At 50.8% G+C, this 15,175-nt stretch overlaps 1 long non-coding RNA gene across 1 annotated transcript in view; it reads left to right on the top strand.

The window, feature by feature from the left end:
* The window catches only part of LOC143425290 (uncharacterized), a 154,713-nt gene that overhangs the window by 37,989 nt on the left and 101,549 nt on the right, over positions 1-15,175 (top strand). Inside the window, exon 2 of the long non-coding RNA XR_013102018.1 lies at positions 7,108-7,164. This is a non-coding gene — a long non-coding RNA (uncharacterized LOC143425290). The remainder of the gene's footprint in view (positions 1-7,107; positions 7,165-15,175) is intronic.

The raw sequence follows: 15,175 nt of genomic DNA, 5'->3' as shown, positions 1-15,175 counted from the left end.
CGCGCGTTGCATAACCGGCGCTTATGGCCACGCGGGTAAACGCGCGCTCTTGACATTGATGTCTCTTTATCTTGGCCATTTATGGTCGCGTTCCACGCGGCGACTATTTCCATTTTCGACTGTTCGCACACGCGAACGCGCAACCCGTGGCTTTCGAGTAATACACGGGGCTTAGTTGTTCCGCGAGCGATCGCAAGCGCAAGCGAGGACGTATAACAGCCGATCGTACGTGAAATATCTGCCGGCGGATAGCGTGGGCCACTGCGGAAAGCTCGCGTCCGAACATTTCGTGGCCGCAGCCATCAACCTATCGAGAGGCCGGGCTCTTTTCATTCCGTTTTATTCATTCCTTTTGATCCCCGAGTAATATGCTTTCTCTCCCGTCACGTAGCCGTCCCGTTATCTCGAATCGGGGCCGTGCAACTCTATATATCCCTGGCTATTTCGGAGTCCCTGGTTCTCCCGTGTCGCTATTTTTCCACACGTGTACGCAACTTTGTGTATCCCCCTTTTCTTTCATCCTGGCCGTTGATCTCGTTTTTCCACGCGAATATATACAGTTTTTTTCTCCGCGCCGACTTTCTCGCCGGTTGGTTCGTGTTAACTTGTAAAAAATACAGCGTCTCCTCTCGCGAGAATTCAAAGCGTAAACGTTGCTGACGCGCAGCGTCGAAAAATATTCGATCCGGGTTGCACGCAACCCAGGGTTAATTTCGGTCACCGAATTTCCACGATCGGAGCTACTACCTCCGGAACGGTAACAAGCTCGAGTTGTAATTTAAGCAGAGCGTTCGGGGCTGCAAGAATTAAGGCTAATTTCAGACGAGAGAGAGAGAGAGGGGGGGGATTGAAAGAGGAAGACCGCAGAGTATTTCTGACTGTGCTTTCTCACGGGGAAACTCGGCGATCCGATGTAATGAAATTATCCGTCGCGGCGGCCATTAAATTATCCCGAGAGAGATTTCGTTCGGCTACCTGGCCGACTTCGATCCGGGAATAAAAGTGCCACTTCGCAGTCGAAGAATAAATGAAATTCTAAATTAATCGAACGGGGACGCGAGGTCGATCTCTCTCTCGACTGAAAGTAGAACGATACGAAACGAAGGAATGGGAGTCCCTTTCTCGAATTTCGTGGAGATGTCGCGCCTCTGTTTTTAGTAAATTCGAAACAAACGTGTTTAAGTTTTCGTGAAACTAAATGCTCGAGTCGATACCACCGTGTAAACGCAACGCAAATGGCGCAGGGGAAATCAGTAGGTTCCAACGTCAGCGGATGATCGTTCGTCCCTAAACGCGTGACGCGTAAACAGAAGTTTGTCTGATCGCGGCCAGGCGTATCGGGTCTGCTCGTAAAATCGGTAAAACGCGGTCGACTGAAGGGGTAGACGAAGGAGGAGGAAAGGAGAAAAAATACGAGCGACGATACCGGGGGTTGGAGCGCAGCTTGGCGGCGAACAGAGAAATTTAAGGATGATAAATGGCCGCAACAATGTTGACGGGCAGAGAATGCAACGCGCACGGCGATCGATATAGCAACGCTGGATTCCCTCTTATCGAGGCTTTTGTAAGCACCTACGTGTCGCCCTGCCTCCCCGCCTCTGTCACGCGAATCGCCACGTCGGATTTCGAATTTATAAATTTTGCATGCGCAATATTGCGTGAGATTGCGGCGCGCGCGTTCTCCGTCACCCGCCCTGGTTGATTACACCAATTTACTTTCATGCAGTTGTTGCAAACCCGCTCCTGCCGCACCCGTCGAATACTATTTCGCGTTCTGCTATACAAGGTGTCCCGCGTAACCGCTTCCATTTCGTCCAAAGTCGATGGCGGCTAAAGAGGCGGACAAGTTCCATACTATGGTCTTGATACTTGAGGATAGCAGGATGTATACTTGTACGCATAAGTGTTAGTTCCATTCAACCTCGTCTGTACGTTAGTAATTGCTACGACAATCTAGAAACTACGTCTGTCTTATTAGAATTTTATAAGGGGTCGAACTTTGTGTATAACCCCAATAAATTACACGTGAACGTCGTTTCTTTTTGCTACCATCGAACTTTGAGTCGTTGTATACGAATTTGCATATCAATGTATTGGACTTGGCTTTTATGAACTAATTGATTAGCTCCAAGTATATTCTACTTTCAGCTGCTTAATGGCGATTTTACGTAACTGCGAGAGATCGACCAAATGAATTGTTGCTTTCAGAAATATCGTGCGAACGTTCTTGGTAACGTAATTAAATCCTGAATGAAATTTCTTCAAGATTTGTTTCATCGAAACCGATCGAGAAATCGCGTCGATAGAAAGGGTTGAACGGTGATTGCCGCGACACCGTGTAGAAGCAGTTGGGTCGCAAGAAAAGCGGGCAACGCGAGGCATGCGCGAAGGTGCAGTCGTTTCGTCTCGCACTCTGCGGATGTGTGTGCACACGCGGCGCGGATAACGGGCTCGTTCTCGCGCGCGGAAAATTCGTAGCCGGTGAAAATGTACGGAATGCAGGGAAGTTGGGCGCGAAGTGGGACGAACGACCGCCACCGGTTGTTACTTTGATGGCGAGCGAAAAACGTCGAAGGAAATATGCACGCGTCCGCGTACAGGGAGAGGAATTATAAGAGGAACTTCCCGTGTAATTGCTCGTCCCTTCGAACAATTTCTCCGCAGCCACGGCCAGATTTCCCGGCGCAACTTTGTTCCTTTATAAAAATAAACCCCGACCTCCTTCCCTTCCGTTAGAATTCAGAGCTGCATCGCCGGTATAAAGTTTTATTTTTGCTCGACAACTTCGTTCGATGTTTCCAAAGCACTTCCAAGCAGCACGATTGTTCGCATCGCGCGCATTAATTTGCGCGCTTTGCTCTTCCCGCTGCCAGGAAATTTTAATGAAATCCCAGCGAAACCGTATTTTTTTTTTTTTTTTCTCTCTTTTCAAGCCGCGCGATATCATCGTTATCGTTACATCCGCGAATTGCGTGTACGTGGCTGGGGTGCGTGGAAATCGTACGAATTTTTTTTTCACTGCGCACCGAACAGAACGGAACATGTACTCGTATAGACGAGTGCATATATTTATATACGTGTATAATTACCGAGCAACGATCTTGATTCGTCTTTCGCGCATGAATGTTTCATGCCGTTCGTCGGTCTCGCGCGCAATGTTCGCGCACTATCTGTTTCCGTGCCGGCATTGATACGAGGAAGCGGTTAATTAGAAAGGGCTAGCTTCGCAACGTTGTTGACTACCGCCAGATCTTGATCAAGAGCAACTTTGTACCGAACGCAGTAGCGAGGCAGCAAATTAAAAGCATTATGAGATAATCTGCAGACATTTCTTGTATTCAAAAAAAAAGTAAAGTGTATTTGAATCGGGAGGTACGGACGCAAAAAGCTTCAGAGGAAATGGAGGGACGAGAGATGTCAGTAACGGAAAAGAGAAGAAGCTGGAAAAAGAAATATGGCGTCGCCTGAAAAAATATGCCCGCACGATGGCTGCCTGGCTAGTTTTTCTCAGCTTTCAGCCAATTCTACGCTGGGCCCATTGATATTCTCCCACCCAGCCTGATATGGCTCTTCTGGTCCGGATAGACGGCTGAAAGGCGGGCTGCAGGTGTAGAGCGTCCATAGAAGGGGACTTGGATGGCAATTGGCCTGTCTGGACGATGCATCTTACATCAACGAGGATCTTGGGACTCGTGGCTCGGCCTGTAAACACTGGAATCCCATCTTCCTCTGGTCGTACCTATACAGCTCGAGCACGATGAAAAACTGGAGCGCGTTTCTCGTAAAGCGAACACCAGGAAGTTGCGTATTAGAGCGTTCATCGGATGCTATAGAAACTTGGCAGAGATCTATTGAACGCGCGGAGCAGTCAGGAAATTTGGACGCGTTCGTACGGAGTTTGGCCACTGGTCGGGTTACGCGGAGGAAAATATTTTTCGAGGCAAACGAGAACGCGCAGCAGGGATACGAGAATATTTTTAATAAGCCGAAGTTGAGCTCGTTTCGTCGCTGACGCGGTGCAAGGATAACAGCGAGTCATCTTCCTCGCGGCCCCGAGGACCCTGTTTTCACCTTATTAAAATCCCCGGGGCCAAAGTTCCAGTTTCGCCTGGCTGTATATTAAAAACTTGACTGTCGATGCTCGGTGGAAACTCCGCGAACGTTCCGCGTCGCTCGCCAACCCTTCGCCCCTTAAATAATTCCCTGGTCGGAGCGTGGCGCGAGTTGGGCAACGCGCGAATCGTAAGAAATTTTACAGAAGACCGATTACTCCTGGCGAAGACGCCCCCCTCGTCGGAGATTAGGAGCCTTTTATCCCCCTTTTAAATATGCAACTCTCGCAGTCCATTCCTCTGTCGGCGCGTTCGCATCTATTTTATATTCGCCGGATTCGCGTAGACGGGTTCTCCAGGCTGCGCTTCCGCCGCGGGCACGGAAATTTCCGCAGATGTACGCGCGGCTCGCTCGCAGGGCTGTTCGACGGGGCGGGTTTTCACCGCCTCGCCTCTACCCTTGCCCATCCTCCGGCTGCACGGTGGAAACTTCTCGAGCAGTAAAGCGGCTCGTGCACTTTCCTGGGGTGCATAAAGCGAAACGGCGAAGGAGGTAAAAGAATTGCCGATATATGTGTGTTACTATGTTCCGTTGAGTCTGCGCGGCTAAATACGCCGGCTGGTCGGCCTGCATATCAAACCGATGCTGGCCGTTCTTGAGGCCAACCCTCCGCCCGGGATATCGAGCTGAATGAAACGACCGAATGAAAATAAATTCGCCCTGGTATCGAGTTTGCCTCGCGTACCGCTCGTTGCGAGAAGGACGCGTCGATTCGATACTTTTCCCGCTGATACGATCTTTCGTTCTCTTTTTGGAAGTTACACATGTTTATCGATGTTTCGTTGTGATAATTGTCCAGAAAATTTCGTTAAGACTCTCGCGTCGCGAAGTTGCGAATTCCTTGGAACGAGCCGATCGAAAGGCGATCCAGCGAAACGATCTTATTAGCCGTTAAGTCAGCCGCGCGGAGGACTTAACGACGCGAAACGCATCGAGCCTGGACGTTTGTCGTCGTTCGAGCTCTGTTTCCCTTCGTCCAGACCGGCTGTCTACGTCTCTGTGCCAATTCGGGACGATATAAATATAAAAAATCAAAATTATCGACGTCCCAAATGAACTCGTTAAGCAACCTTGTTCGTTTTCTTTGTTGCATCGAGAGGGTAGTATATAGAGGGGTACGATCGACCCGTGTTCCTTCTCGATAGCCGTCTTTAATGAGCTGCCGCGTTCACTGGTCGTTGCTCGTTTCTCAGTTTTCTTAATGCCCCGTTTCCTGGCGTGGGCGCGTGTGTCTGGTGTTCCTTCTCTCTTTTTTTTTTTATCGACAACCGAATTGTGACTGAGTTTGCTCCGCTGCTGTTTTATCCAGCTTATGAATATAAAGTGTACGAGACACCTCGCGAAAGAGATACGTTCGTTACCTGCGCTCGCGATCCCCGTGAGAATCCAACTGGTTCCCTTCTCGCCATTGCAACGCGTAACATGAGATAGCTTGTACAATTTTCCATTATGCAACACCGGCTGGCGAGAGGTACTGTTTACCAGAGAGACGCGCGTGCTTTTACATTAAACGACTCGTGTAATTGCAACCGCAGATAAGAGGATTTACTATCGTGCATCTATGCGCGTACGGTTCTAGTACTACGCCGCGCCATTCATAAAACTAGCATTTAACTGGATCTCGCGGCCGTTTATCATAGTCCAGCTGTTATCTGGCTAGAAAACATGGTATCGTGACTCGCGCAATTGCGAGCCCAATAACGACCAGATATCTGCTATGAAATGCACCGTCACGTTCCGTATCGTGTTCCACAGCGTTGCAACTCGTCCGACGTCGAACGTGCGGCCCTCGAAATGCGGGATTCCAACAAAAATTTTATTCCACTTTCCGCGGCATCGTGCAACGAAGCGTCCACTCTGTCTCGTTGTTTTCCTCCGTCGAACGTTGCGAACGTACGTATTCCCCGTGCGTATCACCCGTGCAACATTCACGATGGAAATCGAAATTCTTCCTGGACAGTGGCCGCGCGCGGTCACCTTCGACGAATCAGGATTCCAAGGTTAACCATAAGGGCGAGTCGCGACGGTCCGTGCAACAAAACCGACACGCGTACTAAATATTCATGGTGTCTATGGCGCGGCTGAATGGATGGGTGGGTGTAACACGGTTTGGTAACACTCGTCGGGCAGGGTAGGGATGGAAAAAGTGGCAAAGTCGCCATGCTGAATCAGAGTAATGAACAGGCCGACGTACGCGTGCGCACCGCGGTCCTCGTTGCCTATGCGATATCGCGATGTATCGAGTCGACGGAGCCATCGATCGATGTTTAGTATTCGACCCGGTCTGTTTTCCCCGCGCCGATTTCCCGCGTATCCAAGTTACGCAGTACCTAATTCCCGTCTCTGCCGATCGACCGACGATCGCGCCATTTATTTGTCACTCTGCCAACCAAGTGCCGCTCGACTTCCGCCGCTAATGGATATCGTAAGTTTCCAGCCAAAGACAAGCTATACTTAACGAAGCATTCGATACGTGTGCGAGAAGTAAAGAAAGGAGAGTTGAGATATGAATGTATATGTATATGTATATATCGCATCCAGTTTTCCTATAAGCAGGTCCGTTTTGACGAGGCTCGAGTGGAGCCTAACAATATATTTACCTCGCGAGAAATAACCACGTGTCCGTGGCGGTCGAAGAACGTTTTCCTCGTTCGATCCAGGTAATCGTACGGAAACCAGGGATCACGAATGACGGCTGGCTCCTTCTTGATCACGAACGCAAATACTTTGTTCCCGAGTGGGGATCTCTGATAGCGTGAGGAGGGTTCGCGTTGATATCCAGTGAAATTCTTATAGAAAAGGCGCGCGTCTTGTGCAACGCTGCGGTTACGAACACGTTGTCGGTTGTTTGTCTATTCTCGCTGACGATTTTATCAAATAAATAGCAATTTTTCGGGATTGATACTTGTCGATGAACTGTTGGTATGTACTTTCAGAAACATCATCCTTCTGTTAGGAATTAGAAAATTATATTTTTGTTATTATATGTTTCAGATGTGGAATGTGGCGACGTCATTGGGGATGAGGACCTGGCGGCCCAGCATCCAAAGGGTAAGTCAACAATTTCGCAAACTAATATCGTAGATGTTAATTCGAATCCAGGCGTCATAGTCTCCCTGTCACGTACAAAACCCAATTTTTCCCTCGAGTTTCATCGACGAGATTTTCCAAACGAAATCCCTCAGACTATAATAAACAAACAGTAGAGTGTCACAGTTACAAGCTTCCGTCATTACTCCCTTTCTCGAAATCCATTGTTTTCTCTGCAATGGCGGACATTTCGAGGCTGCGTTCGAGAACTTTTCCCTTGTTGACGCTACCCCGAGTTTCAATTACTCCGCCCTTCCATGGTAGGGCAAATGTTGAAGTTGCTAATAGTAACGAGAAGCTCCGCTAACGCTCGCTGCGAGTTTCGAAACCTCCCAACGCGACTCGATCTCCCGAATAGCGAATGCAAATAAACCGTCGCAGTTCTGGGGAGGATAAAAGCGTTACGTAACGAGGGAGGGAAGCGAGGAGGTTCGCGAAGCCATTCGAATTAACAGGCTTGATTATCAGCCGGCGGTACGAAGGCGTTCGCCTGCTCTCGAAACGTCCTCGTCGAGGGAGGAAGAATCGAGAGGTAGGAAACGGGCTATCTCCGTCGAACAGATAGGTCAAGAAGTTGAAAGACGCGCGGCGTGGCGGGGATACGGTGATCGCGTGTGCGAAAGACTGGTCCCGAGGGGGGTGCTGGCGAAACGGCGACTTTCTATGTAGATCGCTCCGTTGCAAGCCGAGCCGGGGAGAATCGCGTATATCTATGCGAACCATCGCTCTGAAAATATTCTTCGCGAGATGGCTTTTCAGAAATTGCTTTACGGTATAGAAATAATCGTCCGACGGGATCGGTGGAAGCTGGGTCCCGACGAAACACGGAGGACCAGCGGGTAAAAAATATCCTCGCGTAATGATCGTAGGTAGAGCGAGGAGAGGGGGTAGGGAAATATGGGCGTGTGGCAGGGGAAGGCGCGGAGAACACGAAAGGATTTCATTATCCTGGCTCGGTCTGGAGATCGCGGTGTCCGTTTCGGTCTATTTGCCAGAGTTCAGGGATAGAGCGTGGCCAGTTTCGAAGCTCTCCGTTTAATTAAATTGAAAGCGGAAAATGTTCTACTATATACGGTTTCAACCGTTGGCGTTATAGATGCGCTTGTTTAGGAAGCGAATCGAACGTCCGTCGAGACCGCAGCCTCGTTCGGTTCCTCGTGCGTTCGCGTTCGTCGCAGTCAGCCTCCGTTGATGAACTACTTGGACCGATATTCAATTTGGATGGACGCGGAGTCGCCTGGGAAGGCTCGCGTATTCCGTAACGACGTTCTGCCGTTCTGAGTATTACCGGGAATAAAGTTTGATGGGGCCACGCTAAAGGACTGCGGAATTTTCGAATATCACCAACGGACGGTCGCGATTGTCCCTTTGTAATCTTTGGTCCCTCGTGTTTTACGAACTCCTTCGGTAATGCCAAGCGATTCCACGATCACCAAACGACGCTCAGCCGAGTATGTAACGCGGCAATTGTCCACACGGAAGAAAGTAGAGGTATTTACCCTGGATGCACCGTTGGATTCGCCAGGCGTCCATATTACACAAGATACCAATCGTTACTCTCGTACGTCTTCAGCGAGATGTAATTCGGATCGATACCTGTTCCTTCCTCGAAGAGAAAAACATTTCGTACGTTCGGAAATTTACTCTGCATCTTTCAGAGGACTGTTCTCCGTCGAGCGAAAGAGGTTCACAAAATTCAGCGCCGCTCGCAATGCATTCCTCGGCGAACGTGTTTTCGAGACGAGAACCGCATCAGCGTTCCTATCACGTAAGTCAACGACAAAGGATGGAAAAAAAAGGGGGGAAGAGAGGAGGCGGTGATGTAGTCGAGAGTCGAAGGAGCTCGGACGAACCGTCGAGCGAGACGGCGATATCATAGTCGCGAGAGAGGAGAGGAGAAGAGGAGGGAGAGAAAAAAAGAATAGGGGACGCAATTTGGCGAGGAAGAGAAACGAAGTTTGCACGGCACGACGTGGCCGGTCGCCAATACGAAATGACATGGCGGGTGCATTGGGCAGCGTGTCGAAATTGCAGGAGCGCCGCTTCCGCTGGCCGAGGCGAAAGAGGTTGGGCTGGGTTCTCTCTCCCGACAAAGAGCCACGGATACACCCTGTGCACGTCGGTACAGAGGAGTTTCGCATTGATCGGCGGCCAGGAGAACACAGGCTCGCTCTGATTGGCTAGCCACCGCCGCGCGTCCTTCTCGCGCTGACAGCTTTCGGCCAAGGTGGAACGAGGAGAGGGTCACTTCCGAGCGAGCGGTCTAGCTGGCTTCCGTTGGTTGGAAAGCGTTCGCGAGCCCGGCCGGAACGTTCGACGAGGAGGGAGACACGTTTCCACGTTGGGAAGGGGTTGCGATAGACAGGCGCAAGAGGGAAAAGGTGAGGCGTCGAGGTGAAAACGTTGAGACAGCTCGCGCGCGGAACCAGGACGGTTGGATCGGTCCACAGTGACGCAGGAACGACTGTACACTAAACAAAATGGAAAATCGGTCGACTGTCTAGGCCGCGCATCAGGATGGGTCAGAGATGAAATTACCTCTCGCGCGAATGAGAAGAAGAGAGAGAGAGAGAGAGAGAGAGAGAGAGAGAGGGACGTGTGACATTTCAGTCGCCCCTGGAATCCACCCCTTATCGCCGTCCAATCACCTTCCACGCTCCACCTCTTTCGCCAGAATTTTTCTCCGTCTTTGCCCCGTTATTCATCGCTGTATTCGTTATCGGAATTAAAGAAAAAGTGGCCAGGGGGACAGCGAGGGTATAAAAGTGGTCCAATAAGCGAACTGGGTCGCCGGAGAATATCGGAAACGTACATTATCTCGGTGCAGCGCTTATCGAAACGTCCGAACGATCGAGAGGGAGCACGTTTCTTGGAAAATGCGGCGACCAAGAGGGCGTCGAGAGGAAAAGGGAGCAGGTCCGCTCGGTGGGGCGATTTCACGAAAACAGAAGCGCGGAGAAGTCGAAGGGGTATCGGTGAAAGCAGGAAATTGTTTCTTATCTGCGCACTTCGAGACGCGGAGAGGGTCCTCTCGAGAGTTTTCGAAAGAACGTTCAAACCGTTGTCGTCACCCGGCGAACCGATTTACGCGACAGCTTTCTCCGGCTGGTTCCTCAGGAATTCTTCCCGAATTTATCGCCCGTTTTTTCTTCTTACGTGATCGAGCGTCGAAAAGGTCAGAGTCGCCCATTGATAATCGACGAATATTTTCCTCTCCTCGTTTTCGTTCCCGTTCGTTAATACTTTCTTTAAAAAACCAAAAGAAAACCATAGTTGTATATTTTTTTAAACGAATCGTCGATCGTCGCGTGGTCTTTATCGGTTCGCTGGAAGTATCCAGTGCAAGAGGAGGTCATTTATTTAGTCGAAGATGCATAAAAAATCGTTCGTCTCTCTCGGACGAACGAAACTGGGCCCGTGACAATACTAGTTTTTATCTGATTCATCTTATCGGAAAGAGCATTTTATCGTATCGCGGGAGCGCATGGGAAAGATGGAGAAAATCAGCATTCCAGTTAACTCCGGCAACCGTCTGCTATCTCCGTCCAATGAAACTCTTGCACCAGCAGAACTTCGCCCCTACTCCCGGACCGGCTTTTCAACCAATTTCCCCACCCGCTGTTTCATCGGTCCTGCTGCGCTTTCTCCCTCCCGAATGCCGCGGGATTATCTTCTTCTCTTCCTCGGTTTATCATGAACGCTGTGCACCCGAGCTCTGCCCTAAAGGATAGGTCCCAACGATGCGTCGAGAATAGAACGATCGGGTTAATCGTGAATCGCGTGGCGTTTTGTTTTCGTCGTGGAAACGAATTATCTGAAGACACGGCCCCGTCGTCTACTCTGGTTTCGCGCGTCACCGTGTTACGCTTCGAACGATCGCTCATTATCGCATCTGTCCACGGTACGTTCCCTGGCGATGCGCTTTAAGATCGCGGAGATAACATCTCAGGCGTCCAAGGCTGAGAATTCGCAATGGATCGTACGCGGTCCACCGTGAAAAAGGAGGAGTCCGCGATGGGTGTCGATTCGCTTATCGCTAGCGCACCGCGACGGGACGTTTAAAGTAGCCGGTTTCGATACGATAAAAACGTGGAGATTCGCGAATAATTTGAAACGAGGGTACGATAATCGAGCGAGGGAGAGGCAGGCGGGATAAAAGCGACGATCTTTGTATCAGGCGTCGTACATTTCCGTTCGATGGGCCGAGGATCGTAATTGGATCTCGAGTGGGTACCCCTGTTGCACCAGTCTGCCAACTGGATCTAACGAATTAAACGGTTAATCGTCGTTCGAATCACCACCAGCACCGAAACAGTTCATCCTTTTTTATCTTCCGGTTTAACGACCGCATCTATTTCAATCCTCCTTCTTTTTTCTTCCTCCTCCTCCTCCTCCTCACAGCCTTCGTCATCGTATTATTCCCTTTCATCGCGGTTCGGTTGGACAACCAGTCGGCGACGTGGCAGGGTTTATTATTACGCCGTATCGAAACGGTTAATCGTGGGGCTTCAGCGAAGGATGCTGTAGGCAGTTCATAAAAAGGTTCGTTCGTGACGCGCGACAGATCAATTTCGAAAGTAATTATCAAACCCTTTACGCGGTTGCGTTTCCACCCACCGTCGAACGGGCGTCTTGTAACATTTTTTAACTCCCGATTAACGCTCGATGCTCGCGCATGATTTAAAAAAAGATCGCGAATGACTAAACTGTTTCGGACACTGGCGATTTTATTATCGCACGAATAAACGTCGAACGGAGCGGAGAGAAGATTACGAGCTCTTCCTCCCCTGCGCTCGGACCGAATGAAGCGATCGGGTCCACGGAAAGGCAGGAAATTGGATTCGATTCCGTCCAAAGGCGAAATCGCCGTAGGTTAGTCCCATTACTTTTTGATTTATCGACGCGCGAGGAGAAATTTGACGGCGAACGTTACGATACACCACTGGTGATTAAGTGCGTTTTAATGCCCCTCAGAAGCCACGCGTTACGATCCAAGACTGGACGTTCAAAGAACAGCTTGAACCAGCTTAATTACACCTCGTTGTTTTCCCAGGAATGAAGTTTAAACGCATGCCCCCTGATTTATACGAGCGAACAATCTCCTCTCGAGTAGACAACCCTCTACTTCAATTAATCTCGACTAGCTCTCCGATGATGAATCATAATCAGGAACCTCCTCAGCCAAGAACAATAACCTAATTCTACCCAAGATCAAAGTCGTGGAAACCTTTATACATAAATGACCAATCCCTTACGACTACTACGTTCATCTGCCCTATATCGACCTTCTATGTAGACACGCAATCCAGCAAACCCCGAAAACGATCGCAACCTAACGCAACGTAGTTGTCACCCTCAAAACCCGTGTCCACGGTGACGAAACACCCTGGGCGCCCTACGCGCTGGTCACTTACGCCCTGTCTAGGGCTTTTTATTGATCAGCCACTGAAACGCGTCCGCTGGCCGGTGCAGGTGGCGCCATCTTTGGACAGGCTCTCCAGTCTATTTTCAGGGAAGCTCCCGCGGGGTGACGGCGGCGACGAAACGAAAGGGGTGGCGACGGCCAGCCAGAGAGGGTGGGGAGCTGGGAATCAGGGTGAAGTGGGTTGAGACGCGGCGAGACGGGTCGACCAGTCGAGACCGGTCGGTCGCGCCCCGACAACCCCTGCCCGACCCCTACGATGCCGCCGCGCGGCCAGGGTGGCGACGGGGAGGCAGCCTGGTATCGATCCCTCGCTCTCCATGTCACACGAGGCCCAAAATCCCTCGTCTCGCGGCTCGGACACGCGACCAGCCGCTCTCTCATCGAGAAACTATGCCCGCATCGCGACTTCGAACGCCTTCGTCGCGAGGACGGTTCCATTAGCGAGCCATCGACCAACTTTGGAGTTATCCCGGCGGGGTCGAAGGAAACACTGGGGACGGCTGGTTGCCACGGGTGTCGCCTTTCCGGGAGATTGCATCACTCCCGCGCGGTATTAATATCGATGCCGCACAAGTTTTTTTAGTGCTGGTCCCAGCGTTCCGCGGTAACGAGTTTTGGCTAGCTTTCAGGCATACCTCCTTGCGAAAACGCTGCGGCGAGATTTAGTGGGGAAGAGGCGAGGTGGGATCGAGTTCGAGGGTATTGTTATTGGACGGGTTTCGAGCCTTCGAGCGTGATTAAAATTGTATAGGTGTTTTATTTTGCGTTTCGAAACGTTTTGTCGAGTGCATCGTTGGAGTTGATCTGTCATCCGTGTTTCTCTTTATCTGCTCGACTCTGATTTTATAATTCCAACGAGATTTATACGCCTCTAATAAAGAATTATTCGACGCGAGAAACTTGTGACGAACGTGGTAGCGACTTCAAACATCTTCTCCCTGAAACGCTTATCAACCCCGTCGCTTATCCCAGACGTTAGGTCAGACATTGTCGTACAGTTCTCGAGGACCGGCACGTTCGCTCGCGCAACTTCTCTGATGAGAAACCCCAACCCTTGGTAACCCCTCCGCGGTATGAATTCAAAATTCCGGCCATTTCCTATTCCAACCCCATCCACCCAGGACGGAAATTTTCATCCGTTCTTTAATCTCGCGCTCTCGTAACCGACCTCGATTCCCAAAAGCCGGAATATCCAACGGCTTCCCGGGAAAAAATTGCATCGATCCAACCGGGCAGGGGCGGTGGTGCGTTTCGGGAGTCGCAGTAAACTTGCCGCGATATATCGGGGCGAAAGGGTCGAGAATGGAAGGGAGAAGTAGTTTTCGGACGTGCTCGCGCGCGGTGGTCCGCCAGCGAAAAGATTGTCGAATCGATCCGCTCGCGGATTACGAGAGGGGCCAGAGGCGCCGCCTCGTGTGACAGAGGCTCGGCTACGAGTTTGGCTGTTCCTCGGTTAGATGGCGGCACGAATCAGTCGCGATCCGAGAGCCGAGTGGTCCAGCCGGAGCTCGAATCGCGTCGCTCCGTAATTCGAGGGCATGGCGGTCGAGGCATGGCGTCAGGAGCAGCCTTCCACCTCGAGCCGCGTCGCCTGCTTTCGTAACGCTTCATCGAATTTTTACCGCCCCTCTCCTGTCTCCCTCGCCCCTACCCGCTGCTAGCGTTCGATCCGGGTATTTATAAACCGCTCGAAATAGGATCGCTTTCACCGCAGCTCCGTAACGCGCTGACTTAAGCGCGTACATGCAGTTGCGCCCCGCGCTGTGCACGCGTCTGGGCCAGGCTCGCGATTTTAAGTCGAACGCGTGCTTGCTTCGAGTTTAACGACCCCGTACTAGATGCATAAACTTGTCCACCGATGGAACGCCCCGCAGCACATGTATCTAACTTTGTTGCTACGTTCATCCCCCAACCCCCGCGCTGTTACACTCGCCCCTCGCGATCGACCGGATTTCTCTTGCTCGTTAATTAAACCAGGCTGAGATTCTTGTTGCCTCGTCGCTCGAGCGAGGACCGACTCTTCTTTATTCCGGCCGTGTTCGCCTCCGACGAAATTATTCGACGAGCCACGTTGCGTAACAGGGGGAGAGAGCGTCGAGGGCAGATTCGGTCGTCCCTCGCGTGGGACGAGGACGGGAAACATCCTCCTCTGGTTACGCGTCTCACCAGAGACGCGTACTTTTTTTTTTTTCCACGATGGATCGAAGTTGTAACATCCACGGGTATGGTAACCAGCTCCGGGTTCCATTCTCGGTGAACGTCGACGAGCGTTTCGATTATTACGATTCCCGAGGCGAGGTCGGCGCGGGTATTTTTCCGATGCTTTAACAGGTAATCCGTTGGGATTAAAATATCTCCTAGGTAGAAAGTTGCGCGTGTACAACTTCATATTTAGCGTTCCTTGAAAATTCCGTGAATATTTATGGGTAATAAAGTAGAAGACAAACGTCTTGAATTGATCGGTTCAAAAATATCCGGCGTTATTTACGGCGCGCGTCGATTCTTGAACAAACACGTCGGGGAACATTACGCGCGAGATACCGGCGA

Source organism: Xylocopa sonorina, chromosome 7 (genome assembly GCF_050948175.1).
Source record: "Xylocopa sonorina isolate GNS202 chromosome 7, iyXylSono1_principal, whole genome shotgun sequence".
NCBI lineage: Eukaryota > Metazoa > Arthropoda > Insecta > Hymenoptera > Apidae > Xylocopa > Xylocopa sonorina.
This window is presented reverse-complemented; position numbering and strand designations above follow the sequence as displayed.